The sequence below is a fragment of the Lupinus angustifolius genome, unplaced genomic scaffold (genome assembly GCF_001865875.1).
Source record: "Lupinus angustifolius cultivar Tanjil unplaced genomic scaffold, LupAngTanjil_v1.0 Scaffold_18_9, whole genome shotgun sequence".
NCBI classification, from domain to species: Eukaryota; Viridiplantae; Streptophyta; class Magnoliopsida; order Fabales; family Fabaceae; genus Lupinus; species Lupinus angustifolius.
The window spans coordinates 92,759-102,325 of NW_017719110.1; the positions used below are offsets into that span (position 1 = coordinate 92,759).

The 9,567-nt window shown below is 33.7% G+C and overlaps 1 long non-coding RNA gene across 1 annotated transcript; it reads left to right on the plus strand.

Moving 5' to 3' along the window:
* The first annotated feature begins 4,704 nt into the window (after nucleotides 1–4,704).
* LOC109338122 lies at nucleotides 4,705–6,677 on the plus strand. Its single transcript, XR_002106514.1, has 3 exons — nucleotides 4,705–5,096; nucleotides 5,184–5,306; nucleotides 6,321–6,677. It is a non-coding gene; the product is annotated as an uncharacterized LOC109338122 (long non-coding RNA).
* Nucleotides 6,678–9,567: the final 2,890 nt, after the last annotated feature.

The following is a 9,567-nucleotide window of genomic DNA, read 5'->3' on the forward strand; positions in this document are numbered from 1 at the left end:
ATATGATTGTACGCATGGGAGTGACTATTTCTTCGTAGTATTTAGATTGATTCATAAATATGCCATCCTTAGTTTGTTTAATTTGAAGTCCAAGAAAGTAGTTCAAATTTTTTATCTTGACATCTCAAACTCTCTTTGATTATGTCAACAAATTTACTACACAATATCTCATTAGTAGAAACAAAAAACTTATCATCACATATATTTTCACAAGTAAAGTATGATGATCAATTCTCTTAATAAATAGTAAAATGTCGACCTTACCATTTTCAAAACCTTTTTTATATAGAAAGTTATTTAACCTATCATATCATGCCCTAGAATCTTACTTTAAATCATAAAGTGCTTTCTTTAGCTTATATACATAAGATGTATCTTTATATTCCTAAAAACCTAGAGGTTGTTTAAGATATACCTCCTGCTATATATAACTATTCAGAATGCTATTCTTGACATCCATTTGATATAATTGAAAATTTAATGAATATACATATGCTAACAATAGTCATATACCATCAAGTCTAGCCCCATGATTGAATGTTTCACCGAAATCAATTTCCTTCTTTTAGTTATAACTTGGGTTACTAACCTAGCTTTGTTCCTAATAATTATGTCATTTTCATTTGACTTATTTATAAAGACCCAGTGGGTTTCTATTACTTGCCTATTCTTAGGTCTTGGAACAAGTTCCTAAACCTTCTTTCTCACAAACTGATTGAGCTCTTATTGCATAACAAGAATAAGTGATCGTCATCTATAACATCATCTATTATAGATGGTTATATTTGATAGACAAATATCATATTTAACCAAGCAACATTTAAATTGAGTCAAGTATAAACTCCCATATTTACGTCGCCAATGATATTATCAACATGATGATCCCTATGAGTTCTCCATTCTTTTGGTATATTAGAATGTACATGCTCTTCATTTTGAGGTAGATCCTCAATTGCCTTCATTTTTCCATATGATCATGTTTTTCAGTAACGAGAACTTCACTTTCAGAAGTGCTTGGTAAATTATCAACATTATGAAAAACAAAATTTTTCTCAGTAGAGGGGTTAGTTTAATCAAATGACACATGCATGAAATCTTCTAAGGTTAATGTTGTGTTAATGAATATTTTGTTTGCTTTTCTAGTGAGAGAATAACCAAGAAAGATTCTTTCATCATATTTTGCATCAAATTTATGAAGGTTATCTTTTCTGTTATTTAGAACAAAGCATTTACATCCAAACACAAGCAAATGAGCTATGTTAGGTTTTCTATCTTTATACAGTTCATAGGGTTTTTCTTTAAAATAGGTATAATTAAAACTCTATTAGAGACATAACTACAAGTATTGATTATATCAGTCCAAAAGTATTTAGGTAGATTGGTTTCATTCATCGTAGTCCTTGCTAGTTCCTTTAATGAGATATTTTTCCTTTCTTCAACACCATTTTATTGTGGTGTTCTAGGTTTTGAAAATTTATGTATGATTTCATGTTCATCATGAAACTCTTCAAGCATGGCATTTTGAAATTCTCCCCTATGATCAATTCCAATAGCAGAGATTTTCAAAGATTTCACATTTTGGACATATTTTGCATATTTTTGAAAATCATGAAATGCTTCATTATTGTGTTACTAAAAATAGTGTCCATTTGAATTTTGAAAAGTAATCTAGTGTTATAAAAGCAGAGTAATTACCTCCAAAACTCTTATGAGGAATAAATAAGTCCATATGCAACACTTGTAAAGGACTGTTTATAGAAATTATATGCTTAGGTTTAAAAGATACTTTTGTTTGTTTGTCATTTTGACATGCATCACATAATTTTTATTTAACAAATTTTATGTTGGGAAAACTAACAACTAGTTCATATTTAATCAATTTCTTCAAATTATCCATGCGATGTATGTAATTCCCCTATGCCAAAGTCATGCATGATCATTATTTACGACTAATCCTTTAATCTTTAAGTAAATATCATGTGGAGAAATCATGTAGATATTGTTTCTTTTCCTATAAGTTTAGAATTGTGTGTCACCTTATCTTCAATGATGTACTTATTGGAGTTGAAAACCACGTTGAAGCCTTTGTCACATAGTTGACTGATGCTAAAAAGATTATGCTTAAGGCCTTCAACATAAAGAATTCCTTCAATGATTAAGGAATGTGGCTTTCCAACTAGACCAACTCCAGTTTTTTTCTCTTTAGTATTATTATCTCCAGGTGACGAATCCTTTACCCTTGGAGTAAGGGTAAGAAAATTTGACTTGTCACCTATCACGTGCTTTTAGCCATCTTGTCAAAATACCACATTTTACTCAGAGCCTTCAAGCACTTCTAGAAAAAAAAAATTATTAGATTCCCAATATGATTTGGGTCCTTTAGGGTTAGCACCTTTCTCAACCCAAAAATATGGCCAGTTGGAATACCAACTTTTCTGATATAGCACGTGTCACGTGTGTGGCATGTACTATTACAATAAAAGCATGTCAATTATTTTTTATGTGTCTTTTATTTAGACTTGAAGAAAGAATTCTTATTAAGACTTTCTCTAGGAATATTATGCATGAAATCAATCTTAGTCCTTTCAAAGGTATTTTTGAACATACCATTAGTTTTTCGGCTATTTGTGTAGCCTATACCTCTTCCAACTTATGAGTAATCTTTTTGAACACATTCAGTTTTTATTTAATAAAATGACTTTTGTATCAAGAGTATCACACTTTGGTCATTTTGAGCAATGTTTTATAGAATTTTCCTTTAAAAGATCCACAACCTTTTTAAGGCATGATTTTGACTTTGTAAAATTTCTATGACATTTTTCTGTTTTAAATAAAGTTTAGAAAGTCTCATGTATTCTTTATAAAGTTCGTTAAAGGCATTTTGAAATTCATCATAAGTAGGTTTCTCAAAAAATTCAGAAACACTAACTTTGTCATCGGATTGGTGATAAGCCATTAGATATAGATGCACTTATCCTCCATTCTCCAGTTTTGAGTTTGAACTTACATCATTATCCTTCCATGATATGTAGGCTCTCCTAGTGTTCTTTTCTGCCTTTCTCTTGAATGGGTTCTTCTCTCTAGAGATGGGAAATCCACCTTGTTGTCACCTAGTTTTCCGTATTTGAAGGAAGTGAAATTATGTCAAGAATTTGATGCTTTATTGCTTCTAATGAATCACTTATTTGGTCCAGCCATGGTGCCCTTATTCCTCCTAAGGAATTTGTTGACCTTCTTCACAAGTAAGTTCATGTCTTCCATTTTTTCCTTGTCATATTCTTCTCCGTGTGATGTATCACAAGAATCCACCTTAGCTTGCAAATATATGGTCTTGCGCTTTTTCTCCTATTCTTCATGTTGCTCTAGTTAGCTTAACTCTAATTCATATTCCTGTAATTTACCAAAGAGTGCATCAAAGACATTTTGGAAAGACTTTTCTTTTCAGAAATGTGTTGAAAGGGTGTGTCGCGACCCGATTTTCGGTTGGAAGACCGGCTCTACGACTTGGGAGGAGGCGAACTCGATTTCTACCTCTCCCGATTGATTTGGAGTCGCCACTACGTTTTTTGCGGTTTTAACGTAGAAAACTCTATAGTAAGCCCAATTAGGATAATATGGTCTTTAAGCAGAGATTCTGAGCTCGGGAGTCGATTACGGACCGGGGAAGATGTCAGCACCCCGTCCGCCCGTATTAAAACGGTACCCTCGCTAATAACATGGACTTTTATACCCTTAACAATTATTTATTTAGAATTATTTATTTTTATTATTGAGCCTGACAATATTGACTTTGGTCCTATGTACCCCTATTAAGGGGATCAAGGCTTACGTAGTTCTAGTTCAAAAAATGTTTAGCTACTTTGGTTACTTGTTAGTGATTTTAGAAAATATCGATAGGTTTAGAAATATTAGTTTGTTTAATTTGAAATTGTTTAAAATATATATTGGTTTTGATTTAATGGGACTAATAGTTTAGGAACGACGTTGGTCGTAGACCTTCTCCTCATTTCTATAGGAGTTAAAGACAACTCGAACCATAACCTCACTAAAAAAATCCATAAAATTTATTTAATATATAGTTCATAATTATTTATAGATATAGGATTTTTAGTAATAAAATGGCTTTTTAATGATATGTATATGGAGAGTTAATAGTTTAGAGACGATGTTGGTTGTAGACCTTCCTCTCATTTTCGGAGAAGTTAGAGACAACTCGAACCATAACCTTACCATAAAACCCCTAAGATTAATTTGATAATATAATTCCTAATTATTCATACATATAGAATTTTAAAATAGTTTATTAATTATATGTGTGGGATTTTAGCTTAGAGATGGTGTTGGTCGTAGACCTTCTTCTCATTTTCAGGGAAGTTAGAAACGACTCGAACCATAACCTTACTAAAAAAAATCTTATAATTAATTTAATAATATAGTTGAAGAACCAAAGTTTTATCACATTATTAATGAAGAATGTATTTTAATTACTTACATTTTATACTAACCTTAATTAACATCTAATGAAAAATAAGTTTGTATATATTATTGCATAATAACATGATTATTGGATATTGGACAAAGATGATTTTAAAAGGGACAACCCAAACCATAGTATTACACAACATAAAAAACATAACTGTTAAAAATAACTATAAAAACACACAACAAACAAATATACCCAAACTCTTAAAGTTAAGCCCAAAAGCTCACGTGTAAAAATAAGGAAGGGATAATTCCCCTGGTGGCTTTATCATCTTCATCAGATGGTGGTAGCTAACAGCAAAAGAAAGAAAGGAATTGCTTCCTAAATCTCACATCCTCCTTCTCATTTTCACGTGGCCAAAGGGTTAGCAACCCTAACCTTTGAAGAGTAGGGACAAACCCCCCAAATCCTCTTCTCCACTTCACCTTTGATGGCTAAGGGATCCGAATCCCTAATCTTACAAGAATGAAAACAAACTCTTGAGTCTTCTCATCCTCCTCATCTTCGATGGCAGCAAGGGTAAAGCGCGGTAATCTCGTCTTCTTCTCCATTTTTATCGTGGCAGCGAAGGTTCGATTCCTTTCGCCGGTTGCTTACGGTGGTTCAGAATCGGGTAATCATCCCCTCATTTTTCGTGACCCACTTCCTTCTACTTTTATTTTTATTGATTCTCAATTTTCTTACTTTTCTATGAATTTAGGTTGTTTCAGAGGTTCACTAAAGTGAGTGAAAGTCGCGGGCATGGTCGGAGCTCAAAGATACTTACTCTACGGTAGGGATGGCAGCATTGCCGGCTCGAAATCGGCATAAGCAAGGGATTTCGGTAACACTCACTACCCCTTTTCGAGTCATAGGCATTCATTATGGTTTGGATAAATCCATGACATACTTATTAAGATAAAAACTCCTTTTTTTGGATGAGAACAAAACATGTTTAGAACATCCGTGATGTAATGTATTTACTTTTAGTGTTCTCAACAGAATATGGGTGTATGTATGTTTTTGATATTCGGAACATAAACTAGGTGAATCATGTTACTTGTTGTTATGTACATAAATGAAATAGGCATGTTACCTGAATATGTATCCTAGTTTTTCACCCCCTGAATGTCGTCCTAAGTGATATTTGTTCCTGGATGTCCCCAGAGATATGTATATGTGAAGGTGTTGCTGTGTTGCACCTTTGAGGGGAGATTTGGGTTTTTTCTCTTCTCTCTCTCATATCAGTGACGTGACTAATAAAGAGGAGAAGCTGAGATTAGAAGGATGTGTTGTGAAGCAATATTATGGAGGAGGTAACATAAAAAATAAGAGAATGTGTATATCCCCCTATAACTGTATATGATAGCTTGTTCTCCCCCTCTTTTCTGGTACTGTGCTGACCCCTTTTATAGCTGGTTATGGGTCATTTGTTGGTTTGTGAAAACCTTATGGCTTGCCAAAAATATGTAACGTGCCATGACCCTTTTGGTTTTCTGATTTGATGTATTAAAGGCTTCTCATGAATGCTGCCATTTATGCTGATTATGATTGTGTGTATGTGTAACTGTAAGGGGCATAACCTCTGGTTTTCCATTGCTTCTTTTACGTGTAACCTTTGGATGGTTGCTATTGATATTTTTGCACTTATGCTGAATATGTAACTGAAGGGAAAGATGCCAATAGCAATGATTCATGTTTGCATCTCTTTATTGCCATCTTTTACAATTCTTCTGATTAGGATTCTCGGCTAAATCATTTTTCTCTCCTTTTTTACATTTAATAATGGTTCGAAATGTAACAGTCTGCAGTGGTAGAATATATGTTTTATCTGACATTTGGTTTCCTTTGATATCAGGTTCTCAACGTGGCTAATAAAGAGTCATGCTCTTGGAAACTTGAAGTGTTGTTGAAGCTACACCACGTTCTGCTGATGAATTGAGGAATTTACCCAAAGCATGATCAGGACCTGGCTCCCATTCTGGACACCTTACAGTGTTACGTCCAGCTACCTTTCCATTTGCAACATTTTTGACACTGTCATCCTAAGAACTTTGTAGAATATAGATTTTGTATTGCTTCTAAGAGTTCAAGCACTGTTTTCTTTGTATCCTCATTAGCAACTTCAATGGCCTCCATAGGATATTTGTAACGGGTTGGTGAATGAGAGATGATACATTCACACACGTGATGAAATGAGAGTTTTAAGCATTTTCAGAACATATGATAATTTTTTTGCGACTTTCTTTCTTGAATATGCAAGTAGCCTATTATTTTCTTGCCACACTAAGACCAAAGGTTAATGGGTATAGATTGACATTCATATAAAAAATGTGAGGACTCACGTTTTGACTCTAACAACCTTGTGAGCAGAATTCATTCCCTAATCTAATCCGAAACAAAGTTCAGTGAATCTGTGAATTATAAGCTCATAAAAAATCATATTTAAACATCTTCATGTCTAATGCTTGTGTTGAAAAATCATTACCTAAATTAATTTAATCAAGGATAACGTGTTTGCTCTTTAAACATCACAAGACTATGATCGGTCCGATGAGCAAAAAATAAAATATAAAAAAAAGATAACATCTTTAACAAATTGAGTGTTTATTGATTAGGGAAAACTCTTATGAGTCAACCGATGCGAGGAGACTATGAAACTAGGCCGAACAAAATTGAGTGTTCACAGGGTGTCAAAAGGTTGCACTCTCATCAACTTGTTGAAAGACTTATTTTGTAAGCAAGTTAAAATTAGAATGGTGAATATTTTATTAAGTGATGACTTTAATTATTTACTCCCTTTCGGGTTGAATAACCATACCATAAAAGGTCGGGATCTTTTTATTAAGTTAATCATATCATTTCTTATGAAAGGTTGGTATCAAAGAATAACAGAATAAAAGAATGAAGTTAGTAGTTAATTGTATCACTTCTTGCGAAGGGTTGATATAAAGCAATGAATAAATTGTTAGATGCGGGAAAGTAAATGACTAAATATAAATAAATAAAATAAAGAGTTAGTAGTTAGTTGCGGAATGTAAATGACAAAATGTAAATAAATAAAATAAAGAGTTAGTAGCGGAAAGTAAATGACATAAAATAAATGTTAGTGGTTAGACTTATTAGTTCACCATTCTTTTATTGTCAAGTAACAATCCATTGATTGAATTGCAGTTTTTGTATGTTGTTTGTATTCAGGAAGTTATGAATCATGAAATGATTTGCACTTTTGTGAATAGACTATGTTTTCAATAAATAAAATTTAATGATAACCCATTACTATACTTGCATCTCTTTCAAGATTCAATTGTAGTATAGTATAGGGTTATGTTGAACTATAGAGAATTGCCTAACAGAAATATAATCATACTTTATATCTTTTATCAAAAGTAAAAAGTAGCAAATAAAGTTGTTTTTGTGATTTTATAAAAATATAAACATGAAAAGGTAAAAAAACTAAATATTTTCAAATTCAAGAGGAGAATATGGTTAGAATGATGGAATAATTTCTTGAATAATATCAACATATGAATTTATGCAAGTTATCTGTTATACCTTGGTTAAACCATACACCATGTCTTAACTTTCCACCCAGTGTTCTGACATGGAAAAGATGATTTTCAAACCTTGTATGATACACTAAATAATAGTTAACTGTCACTCATCAGAGTAGGTTGTGACACCCTACTTCAGGTTTCGTTAATATTGTTTAGCCTTGAATACAAGTTTTTTAGAATAGATGTTTTGATATGGCAAGTGAACTAAGGTGTAAGTTATACTTTTTAGTTCACTTGTCAACACTTCAAGAAGAAGCATTTTTTTGGATCTTTAAATTAAGTTTTAGGTGATCAAGCTAAAACCTCATTAATAACTTCTTAAAGAATCAATATAACCAAACTAATAACTTGTATAAATGAAGAATAATATAAAGAGTAAAAGAAAATTACACCATAGTCCAACTTTTGGAGCATTAGCAATCCATCCAAAGATTAGATGCTTTTGGTTCCAAAATCATATTTTTGCACCTCATTTGTTAACTCCAGTCCCTCTGAATTTCTATGAAATAAAATTCTAAGAGCAACCTAAAGGAAGAGATAACCGAAAATGAGAAGAAATAAGAAGTTACAAGCCATTTACAATGTGTAAAAGTGTTTAAATGAGCATGCCTTTTATAGGCAAGGTGGTGATGCCTGCTTGGGCGCCCAACTGGTAGGTTTGGCCGCCCAACACCACATGACTCTGACCCTTGGACAACTTGGTCGGCCAACTCATTTATGGGTTAGGTTACATGCATGGTGACATTTCCTACTTCCTTATTATAGCCTATGTCATGCATGAAGTCATGTGCTTGATTGTCAAGTAAAGAAATGACAAGTTGCTTGGTGAGTTGGCCTAGCTTTCTTCATGGTGAGGCCATGCCCAGGCCGAATAGGAAAGAGTCGCTCTGATACCATGTTGTAACGCCCCGAAAAATACTTCTAAAAAACATTGCGGAAAAATGGGTAATTTTTTTTTTGAATTGGTGATATAAAATTGTTTCCTTTTAAAAAAATCTTCCTTTTCCGGGACATCACTTTAAGTAACTCGAATGCGGAAAATCGACTTATCGTTATCAAATGATAACTTAACCTGATTCACAATTTCCTGAATAACATAATGCATATAATCGGTTAAGTCATAATTAGTTCATACAAACTAGGTCCACAAAGGTGGAAACTACATCGCAACTAACATATACAAAGATAAAAAAGAAACACAGCCCCCATCAAAACAAAAAGGGGCATCGACTGGCCACAAGCTGACTCAAAAGATTCCAGGAATATTGGACCCCTCACTCGGGTCCTCCTCCTCTTCCGAGTCAGACACGAGGTCGACCACCTCCACCGAGCTCTCTACATTGACGAGCTCAACGACCTCGTCCTCCTCTTCCTCTTCCTCCACTTCATTATGCCATAATCCAGCGGCATAATTCAGAGGGGATGCCATTCTCAACACCGGAGCCTTCTTGCAGGGACCTCCTCCGAGAACCCGGCTCCTCTGGGCTCTACTGGATGACGGAGCATCCAAACAGTCTGTCCACGTCCTATGACCGTGGGAAGGAACGA